This window comes from Salvelinus fontinalis, chromosome 20 (assembly GCF_029448725.1).
Source record: "Salvelinus fontinalis isolate EN_2023a chromosome 20, ASM2944872v1, whole genome shotgun sequence".
In the NCBI taxonomy this organism is placed as follows: domain Eukaryota; kingdom Metazoa; phylum Chordata; class Actinopteri; order Salmoniformes; family Salmonidae; genus Salvelinus; species Salvelinus fontinalis.
Window position 1 is genome coordinate 23,906,543 of NC_074684.1, and position 11,478 is coordinate 23,918,020.

Consider the following 11,478-nt stretch of genomic DNA (forward strand, 5'->3'; position numbering starts at 1 on the left):
TGACCAGAGCCATTGGGGCAGTAGTGCACTATATAGGGAACGTGGTGCCATTTGGGACTCAATATCTGACTGACAGAGCCAGGGTGGATTAACATGGACAAACATCCTCACTGTAAATATCTGCTCTGGCTCCATGGATGATGTGTATGGGCAGGATGCCTCAAATGTACAGTGCAGGAGGATTTCACCAACATAGTGGAGGCAATGGATCACAATGAATGAAAGGTTAGAGTTGAATGGCATTTTGGATGAAGACTCACTGTAGCCTACTACAATGAGACCTCACATTAACCTAGACCAGGGGAACTTTGCAAATGTCAATACTGAATACACAACACGATTATGAGAAAATTAGATTCCTTCAAAATAGCTTGCAGAGGAAGCATGTGTGAAGTAAACCCCTACTACATTGAGCTCTGTTGCTGTTCTCCCACTACACTAATTAAAGATAAATACATTAACATTAAAAATGGCCCCTTTGATGTTTATCACGGCTTCCTAAAAGGTAAAGCTCTATAATTTGGTCAATATTGCTTTATCCCCTGGCAATGAGGGGGAATTTGAATGGGGCACACTGAGGAACTAGGCCTGGTGTGCCAGCCAGGAGGCCTTCATGATTCCAGGATGAGCAAACGTCCCCTTTGTCAGCCCCCCAGCCAGCAGCAGCTGCATCAGCATTGCAGAAAAATGACACTGTAGAGAGGCAACAGAGAGGAGCAGGGAGCATGGCTGGCAGACACGCACCACTCAGAATCAACTTTATTCACCAAATACATTTGCATGTACAGGAATTTGACTCTGAAGTGGTGCTGCCACAATAAACAGGATATACAGACAACATATGTAGACTCAGAGTTTACACTCAAAGACACAGTATAACTGCTACCTGTTATACCATTTTACTGTTCTACTGTAAACCAATATATCACTATACAGTATTATTGGAGTGATACAGAATGGAGGGCAGACAGGCACTGCTAAGACGCTGTATAACTGACTGCAATGCAGCTGTCTGCCATACAGTTCTGCTGTACTACTACTGTATATCACAACTTATGTTGAAATGGGAGAGTATTGCTTCATATTTTTGCAGTCCAATGAGAATGCCTAAAAGTCTATCTGCTTATATCCCAATCGTTCCCGGTTAACTAGTCTATATTTTGGTTGAAAATCCGCTCAAATGTGGCATGAACAACATTCTCACTGAAATTCCTAAATGCATAATGGCTTCTTTGTAATGCAGTGTACCATTGCTTTTGATACAGCAGCAGTAGTTGCTTAGAGCACATGAAAATATTTTGACAAAAAAGAACAGAGGCTTTGTGACACAAATGTATAATGTATGACATCAAACACAGATAAAGATGCATAAAAACTCCCGGGACACAATCATACAGCAAACAAACAGACCACTTTTGTTTCCCCCTGAAAACGCAGACACTTAACATTAGGGCAACATATCAATAATAAATTAGCAAACATATTGTTCTGTAAACTCTTTTCATTCTCCTATTGGGGAGAGCACCAGCACATGATTCATACTTTATTCTGCCGAGGGAAATGCAATAAACCACTCAAATGTTTACCATTTATCAGTGTTAAAAGGCAGACTCTGAGAAATGACGCTGCCACGAGCAGCACTGAAGATATTGAGATGAGCGAGATGCAACGCTTCACTCTCACACAGTATCTGCGCATGTGCACGGATTCGCTTCATACTTTTACAGCGTGGTAGCCACGGGACCAAAACAGCGGAGATGTTGAGCCTCGCGCTTCAACACTCTTAGTTCTTACGCGAATTGACCCACTGTACTGTTTACTTTCTGCATCTATGCCATATCGCTGAGTCTACCTTTAAAGTTATGAAAAAATCCTTGAGTCATGCATATCACAACGTACACAATCACCCAATCTCACCACCCACAACATGTTATACTGATATTATTTCATATGCACAACCTTTGGGGTTCGATGGAAGGAGGGACTGAGAGAGAAAACGGCCTGCCGTTCAACAAAGAATGAAGCGCAACAATATAGTACAGTATCCTTGATGATCCACGTTCGGCATCGCCGACCTTCTAGCTGCTGCCGAACCTACTGCTGGCAAACGCCCTTCACTCATCAACCCCGGACTTGTCTCGTCATCATTACACTCATCTGGTTCCAATCATCACTCTATCACTGTATATATACTCCCTCTGCCATTTGTCTTTTGTCGGTCATTGTACATGTTACTTGTTTTCTTCCATTTCCCGAGTACTTTATATTTTGCACTTTGGGTTCGCCCTGTGCCTTTATGTAGCTATATTTTGAGCACAGCAGCGTTTGGGTGTCGTACCGCTTTGTTCTATGGTGCTTAAATAAATTCAGTAGTTCTAAACCTGCGACTGCCTACTCCTCTCTACACCTGTGACACCTAGTGTCTACAGGTTTTTGTTTTTTCCTTTCAATTAAGACCTAGACAACCAGTTGAGGGGAGCTCTTTACTAATTAGTGACCTTCATTCATCAATCAAGTACAAGGGAGGAGCGAAAACATGCAGCCACTGCCCTCCGTGGAATGAGTTTGACGGTGACCTAGATCATAGTATGAAGATTTGGCTTGTTCTGCAGACAGCAGAACAAGGTGGTTGGTGGTTGGTAGAATCCATGTACTTATTTAGCAATATAATTTTAAATATAGTCTTGTCTGTTTGCACAGAAGAGTGCCATTACACTGCAAAGCTCCTGAATACTGGCCTTTATTGAAGATGAAAGGTACATTGGAGTGCCGAGATTAAATGTAGAGAAATATTAAAATGGAAACCGTTGAGGACCATATTAGGAGAAGCCCTGCTTCTGTGCTGTTGCTCTCAGCCACACACACAGGTAGAAGTGATGTGTAGAAGTGATGTATGTATGTGTGTGTTGATAAGGAGAGTGTGTGATACAATCTGCTTCTGGATCTGGGGACTTGATGTTAGACAAACAGATAATTTAATTCCTTTGAAGGAAAATTCCCAAGATGGCCATCTCTATAGGCCTGAGCCAACCTTGTTTTGACAGGCTTTCATGCAAGCATATTAGTTTCACACATCATTTAATCCCATGATATTGCTGCAACACTGGCCAAGCGGCAGTGATTTTGGGGTGGAGTCTACGAGATTTATAGAAGTGAACACACAGGCCTTTCACTTTCATAGCATTAAAGTGAAACTGCTACAGCACAAACAACACAAAGATGCTTGGGGGATTCACCTGGAGGGAAACATATGATTGCTTAGCTTCACATGTCAACATAAACTCAGCAAAAAAATAAATGTTCCAGTTTCAGGACCTGTCTTTCAAAGATAATTCGTAAAAATCCAAATAACGGCCTCCCGGGTGGCGCAGTGGTCTAGGGCACTGCATCGCAGTGCTAGCTGTGCCACCAGACACTCGGTTTGCGCCCAGGCTCTGTCGCAGCCGGCCGCGACCGGGAGGTCCGTGGGGCGACGCACAATTGGCCTAGCATCATCCGGGTTTGGGAAGGTTTGGCCGGTAGGATATCCTTGTCTCATCGCGCACTAGCGACTCCTGTGGCGGGCCGGGCGTAGTGCACGCTAACCAGGTCACCAGGTGCACGGTGTTTCCTCCGACACATTGGTGCAGCTGGCTTCCGGGTTGGAGGCGCGCTGTGTTAAGAAGCAGTGCAGCTTGGTTGGGTTGTGTTTCGGAGGACGCATGGCTTTCGACCTTCGTCTCTCCTGAGCCCGTACAGGAGTTGTAGCGATGAGACAAGATAGTAACTACTAACAATTGGATACCACGAAATTGGGGAGAAAAGGGGGTAAAATTACAAAATAAATAAAAAATCCAAATAACTTCACAGATCTTCATTGTAAAGGGTTTAAACGCTGTTTCCGATGCTTGTTCAATGAACCATAAACAATTAATGAACATGCACCTGTGGAATTGTCGTTAAGACACTAACAGACGGTAGGCAATTAAGGTCACAGTTATGAAAACTTAGGACACTAAAAAGGCCTTTCTACTGACTCTGAAAAACAGCAAAAGAAAGATGCCCAGGGTCCTTGCTCATCTGCGTGAACGTGCCTTAGGCATGCTGCAAGGAGACATGAGGACTGCAGATGTGGCCAGGGCAATAAATTGCAATGTCCGTACTGTGAGACACCTAAGACAGCGCTACAGGGAGACAGGACGGACAGCTGATCGTCCTCGCAGTGGCAGACCACATGTAACAACACCTGCACAGGATCGGTACATCTGAACATCACACCTGCGGGACAGGTACAGGATGACAACAACAACTGCCCGAGTTACACCAGGAACGCACAATCCCTCCATCAGTGCTCAGACTGTCCGCAATAGGCTGAGAGAGGCTGGACTGAGGGCTTGTAGGCCTGTTTTTAGGCAGGTCCTCACCAGACATCACCGGCAACAACGTCACCTATGGGCACAAACCCACCGTTGCTGGACCAGACAGGACTGGTAAAAAGTGCTCTTCACTGACGAGTCACGGTTTTGTCTCACCAGGGGTGATGGTCGGATTCACGTTTATCGTCGAAGGAATGAGCGTTGCACTGAGGCCTGTACTCTGGAGCGGGATCGATTTGGAGGTGGACAGCATCATCGGACTGAGCTTATTGTCCTTGCAGGCAATCTCAACGCTGTGCGTTACAGGGAAGACATCCTCCTCCCTCATGTGGTACCCTTCCTGCAGGCTCATCCTTACATGACCCTCCAGCATGACAATGCCACCAGCCATACTGCTCGTTCTGTGCGTGATTTCCTGCAAGACAGGAATGTCAGTGTTCTGCCATGGCCAGCGAAGAGCCCGGATCTCAATCCCATTGAGCACATCTGGGACCTGTTGGATTGGAACTTGCATGTGCCTTGGTGAAAGAGTGGGGTAACATCTCACAGCAAGAACGGGTACATCTGGTGCAGTCCATGAGGAGGAGATGCACAACAGTACTTAATGCAGCTGGTGGCCACACCAGATACTGACTAACTTTTGATTTTGACCCCCCCTTTGTTCAGGGACACATTATTCCATTTCTGTTAGTCACATGTGTGTGGAACTTGTTCAGTTTATGTCTCAGTTGTTGAATCTTGTTAATGTTCATACAAATATTTACACATGTTAAGTTTGCTGAAAATAAACTCAGTTGACAGTGAGAGGACATTTCTTTTTTTGCTGGGTTTACATCCCTCGTGGCTCTGTCATACTTTGCATTCATCCATGGGTAAACATTTACTCATCTGTAAAAAGCAGTTAATTTGAGCCTGTCAGTGTTAACCACACAAACTGAACCAAAACAGTCAAATACACACAGAGATACGTTTCATTTCCCCACACTATATTTGTGACAAAGGGCATCGTTGTTGTGTGTGACTACGGAGCATTGGGCTGATGCTCAGCACAGAGCGACTGCTGAGCTCCGAGGCTAGGAGGACGACGACCCACGTGTGAGCCCCACATCTGACTGGTAGTGGGCTCAGAACAGAAGCTATGTGATTACATCAGCACTGAACACAACACACTCCTGGTCATGGCCAGTTCAAAATGGCCTCTGCTGTCAGAGAAGAGGGTGAGGGGACAGGGGATGTCACACAGAAGAGTGTAACTACAGTGGCCCCACTTAACCAGATTGTCAAACTGGAGCACAAAGTAGCTGGAGTGTAATATACACATCCAACAAACCCTCAAAATGCCCATACAAAATCCTGGATTGACTAAGCCCACAAATGTGATGTTTGGGGCGATATATGAACCAAAGCATCCCAGTTCAGATGAAAGCACCTGATGGACAAAAGCCAGTCCAAAGTTCCTACTGTATAGTATGATATACTGCATTTCAGAGCAGTTTTGTCTTTCTGTAGTGTGACAGCAGAGAGTAGCAGCATACCATGCTGTCACAGGATCAACAGTGAGCAGCAACATGGGTGTTTGGCAGCTCTCTCTTCAGCAGAAGAATGGGACTGATTGGGAGGAAGAGCACAGTATTGTCTTTGACTGGGCTTATTTACTGTATGCAGACTGACTGGGCTGTGGTGAATTGTGTTGAATTACACAGAAAAAATACTTTCCATGGCTCTTCAATATCAGGTTAAATTACCTAAATTACGCAACATTTCTTGAAATCAATGGCGGACATTATTTGAGCTGAAGCGAGAGGAAATAAACTCAGACTTCGGATTGAAATGTTGCCTATTTACATCTCATATGTTGGCTATTTTATCTTGACACATTAATAAATACATGTGTTAATTTTGGCTGTTCTGCCCCTGAACAAGGCAGTTAACCCACTGTTTCTAGGCCGTAATTGTAAATAAGAATTTGTTCTTAACTGATTTGCCTAGTTAAATAAAAAAAATTAAAAAATAGTGTCTGGAAGATGGTTCAGTGAATGGGTGCTGTAAGTCAATAGGGCTAGCTAGATTGCCACAAAGAATTAGTAGCTACCCATGGAAAATCTACATTGCATAACATTAGTTTTAGGTAACTTTTGCCTGTTTAACTAGCTGGTTAGCTAGATTATTACGATTCACATATCTGGCTGATAATTATGAAGCGAGATGTTTGCTTTGTGTATATCTTGTTTCGTCTATTGTTGCCATTGTCCTGGCTGGAAGAAGGTTCAGTGAATGGGGAGGTAATAAAGTAGGTGTGCCAGTGCTTCTCAAATGTATTGTTTTATGCATTCTCCACACTCTTGTCCTCACAAGAACGTACTCGAGAGAACGTGGTCGGAGAATGCACTCGGAGCATGACAGTGTGGAGCATGGTAGTATGCATATTGAGAAAAACCCTCAGTTTATCATATATCCTGATGCCTAGTCACCTTACTCCTATACATATCTACCTCTATCACTCCAGCATCCCTGCACATTGTAAATATGGCGTTGGACCTGACCCTGTATATAACTTACTTCTCGTGTTCTTCTTATTTTAACTTCTTGTGTGTTTTTGTTCTACCTTATTGTTAGTGCTACATTGATGTTGATTACTGCACTGCTGAGTTTAGAGCTTGCTAGAAAGGCATTTCACTGTACTTGTGCACGTGACATTAAAACTTGAAACTATTAATGCACTTCCTCAAGGACTAAACAATTAGAACAAGACCGTACATGGACCGTAACCTGTAACGTTGTGAACCATGTTGAGTTTGCGTATTTATGTGGCTTCTATGGAAGATTATACTTCAGGATGACCAGGGCTTTCTGTGGTTGTCAAGGTTACCTTTGTGGATCCTACAAAAACTGCAGGAGCTTTTTGCAAACATCTTTTCACACCAAACAATCATACTATGCATCCATACCTGATACATGAAATCAACATTACTGGCCCATATTCTGCAACTGTAATACAAGCAAAATTTCTGTGAAAGACTTACAGTAAGTCGAATCAGCAAGTTTCACTGCCATTCCGAGTCATTGGTCAAAAAGCAACGGAAAATAGGAATAACAGTACAAGCCTATGCCGATTGTCATGGTTGTTGAAAGAGACGGACCAAGGCACAGCGTGTGTTGAGTTCCACATCTTTTATTTAAGTGAAACTTCCAAACAAAAACAATAAACAAGCAACAAACCGTGGTGCAACCAGCACAAACACAAACAATATCCCACAACCCAGGTGGGAACAATGGAGAACTTAAGTATGAGCCACAATTAGAGACAACGATAACCAGCTGCCTCTAATTGGGAACCATACCAAGTACACCAACATAGAAATAGGAAAACTAGAACACCCCCCTAGTCACGCCCTGACCTACAACACCATAGAGAACCAAGGGATCTCTATGGTCAGGGCGTGACACCGATGTCTTAATATTCTTAGCTATAGGAGAAGAAAACGATCACAAATTGCACCTTTTCTATTTGTGAGAGTTATTCACATCAATAATAAAGAGCAAGCAAATAGGATATGAAGCCCAATTGCAGGATGTTGGTGAAGCAGTAAGCAATTTGAAGAGGAAACCAAGATAGACAAGATAGTACCGGCATCAGCTATGTACCGGAAAACTCTCTATTCAAACCAGTAACCTACATCAAGAAAACTTGCATTGTGCAATAAAATACACAAAAAGAAAAACAGAAAACATTTCTGACCTGTTTTTGACCAAACTTTCCTACAGGGTATAAAGGAAAAGTATGTGGACACCTGCTCGTCCAACATCTCATTCACAAATCATGGGCATTAATATGGAGTTGGTTCACCCTTTCCTGCTATAACAGCCTCCACTCTTCTGGGAAGGCTTTCCACTAGATGTTGGAACATTTCTGCGGGGAAGATTCATACCAAAGTTGTTCGATGGGGTTGAGGTCAGGGCTCTGTGCAGGCCAGTCAAGTTCTTCCACACCGATCTCAACAAACCATTTCTGTAAGGACCTCGCTTTTACACGGGGGAATTGTCATGCTGGAACAGGAAAGGGCCTTCCCCAAACTGTTTCCACAAAGTTGGAAGCACAGAATTGTCTAGAATGTCATTGTATGCTTCACTGGAACTAAGGGGCCCAGCCCGAACCATGAAAAACAGCCCCAGACCATTATTCCTCCGCCACCAAACTTTACAGTTGGCACTATGCATTGGGGCAGGTATCGTTCTCCTGGCATCTGCCTAACTCAGATTCGTCCGTCGGACTGCCAGATGATGAAGCGTGATTCTTTTCACTCCAGAGAATGCGTTTCCACTGCTCCAGAGTCCAATAAAGGCGAGCTTTACACCACTCCAACTGACGCTTGGCATTGCGCATGTTGATCTTAGGCTTGTGTGCGGCTGCTTGGACATGGAAACCCATTTCATGAAGCTCCCGACGAACAGCTCCTGTGCTGATGTTGCTTCCAGAGGTAGTTTGGAACTCGGTAAACATGTTTCCTAAGACAAATCCTTAGACATGCTCTCTGTACTCCTATTTGGGACAGTAAGCATAATGCAACAATGATAATGTATAGACCTATGTAATAACAGCCAGTTAGTATTTTTCTGACCTGCACAGAGGAAAAAGAGCATGTGCATTCAGCACGAGTAGATTTTGGGAAGGATAACTAGTTTTGTATTGAAGGATGTGAAGGTCAACCAGCGCAATTTACCCCAATTATCAAAGGAACGTGGCAACCAATTTCACAACAATGGGTTGGTTAATTCTCAAATACTGCATATTCTCAGGAGTATCTATTTGAGTAGGTTATCCAACTCACTTGATGTAATTAAGATGATTTGAAATAAACACAAATAGCAGTGTTATTCTGAGTGACTGTTCCTCAAAAGGTTCTATAGCAGCACCATCGAGAGCATCCGGACTGGTTGCATCACTGCCTGCTATGGCAACTGCTCGGCCTCCGACCACAAGGCACTACATCACTGGAGCCAAGCTTCCTGCCATCCAGGACCTCTATACCAGGCGGTGTCAGAGGAAGGCCCTAAAAATTGTCAAAGACTCCAGCCACCCTAGTCATAGACTGCTCTCTCTGCTACCGCACGGCAAGCGGTACCGGAGCGCCAAGTCTAGGTCCAAGAGGCTTCTAAACAGCTTCTACCCCCAAGCCATAATACTACTGAACATCTAATGAAATGGCTACCCAGACTACTTGCATTCCCACCCCCTCTTTTATGCTGCTGCTACTCTCTGTTATTTTCTATGCATAAGTCACTTTAATAACTCTACCTACATGTATATATTACCTCAATTACTTCTACTAACCGGTGCCCCCGCACATTGACTCTGTACTGGTACTCCCTGTATATAGCCTCGCTATTGTTATTTTACTGCTGCTCTTTAATTATTTGATACATTATTTCTTTTTTTAAGGTATTTTCCTTAAAACTGCATTGTTGGTTAAGGTCTTGTAAGTAAGCATTTCACTGTAAGGTCTACACCTGTTGTATTCGGTGCATGTGACTAATACCATTTATTTGATTTCATATTTCTGACTTAAGGCAATGGAAAAAGTGGGTCATCAACAAATGCCGTGATGAACACATAGTAAAGGAAGGAATACAAGTTGGCATACATTAGGAGCATATGATCATGGTCTTCACAACCAAGTTATTGGAAGCTTGTTGACTGGTTGAATATAAACCTCCGCCATATAAAATAGAAATCAATAGAAACCAATCAACAAAAATCTATATAGCCTACCCTACATAATACTCTTAGAAAAATGTGTTCCAAAAGGGTTATTTTGGGTTCCATGTAGAACCTTCTGTGGATGTGTTCTCCCATGGGGACAGACGAAGCACCCTTTTAGGTTCTAGATAGCACCTTTTCTAAGTGTAGGAGCATTTGCTACATTGAATCCCTCATCATGATGCCATCTTTTAAGAATGAATGAGATAGCATGTTGACGGAGAGGGTTATCACTACTATATCATGGTAAACAAATTCACCAAGCCTCTGAATGCGACAAGGCACTCAAGAAGGTTGAATGTTTTTGCAGACACAACACATAGATTTTATTTCTAATGAATAGGCCTACACATGACATAAAGGCGTTCGAGGATCGAGGCCAGGATACTTGTAATTGGCCAATGCAATTTGTCTGTTCTCATGGCAAAGGCAGTCTATAAAGATATTTATGAAAAATATGCTTTGTAACATCTTTGCTACCCTACAGACATGAGAGCAAATGCGTTATCCATAAGAACACACTAATTAAATCCATTATGCCATCCAATAAAGATAAAATCTAAGTAATTCATTTCGCATTGGTATAGGTGCGATTACACAGAAACAGGATAGTAAGGACAAATGGTTCCTTACCGATTCGAAGGCGTCTAATTAACCGGACGAATGTATTCCATTGCAGTTGAAGATGAGACGCTTGATGTTTTTGTGACAATAATAACCTAATAGCCTACATAAATCCTGTATGATATTCGAGCTGCCCCACTCGCTATAGCTGCCGAGTATGGGGTATGATGGCGTTGTCTTTACAGGGCCACAATGAATCTAACGGGACCAGTGGAGTGATTGACAACACCACCAGCCAATAGAATGGGATAATGCTACTAGTACTGAGGAACAGCGGATAGTAAACAGGTTCGGTAGCCATAAAGTCAGTAGGCTAGGCATTTTGAACATTATTGAGGTTGCGAGACTATTGCGTTAGAGGTATTTCCATGACATGAGATTCATTTTGGGTCTAGACTAGGTCAAGACATGGCTGCCCATAATGAATGTTCATCAATAGACGGAGGGATGAAGTAGGCCTACTTCACATGATAAGGATGGAAAAATGTGATGTTTTAATTGACAACTGCATCAGTTCTTTAGAAAAGTGTGTGCGCAATTAACATACATGCCTACACGAATACCAAATGTTAGATACTTCTATAGTTGAGACGATACCCTAATAGAAAAATAACTGCTCAATACACGGAAAATGTGTACATTGTATTATGGGAGAAAGTTTTGTGAAGATCCTCATCATCATCATCATCATCATCATCATCATCATCATCATCATCATCAGTGCGATTGAATCAAAGATTT

The 11,478-nt window shown here is 43.0% G+C and overlaps 1 protein-coding gene across 3 annotated transcripts in view; it reads right to left on the reverse strand.

Moving 5' to 3' along the window:
- Positions 1-10,936, reverse strand: part of LOC129817552 (tyrosine-protein kinase Fyn-like) — an 80,852-nt gene extending 69,916 nt beyond the window's left edge. For 2 of the 3 annotated variants that reach the window (XM_055872933.1, XM_055872932.1), the window contains exon 1: positions 10,747-10,935. The gene's annotated coding sequence lies outside the window, so the exon portion shown is untranslated. Of the gene's footprint in view, positions 1-10,746 lie in introns of all 3 variants that reach the window. The other variant, XM_055872934.1, reaches the window with a different exon arrangement.
- Positions 10,937-11,478: the final 542 nt, after the last annotated feature.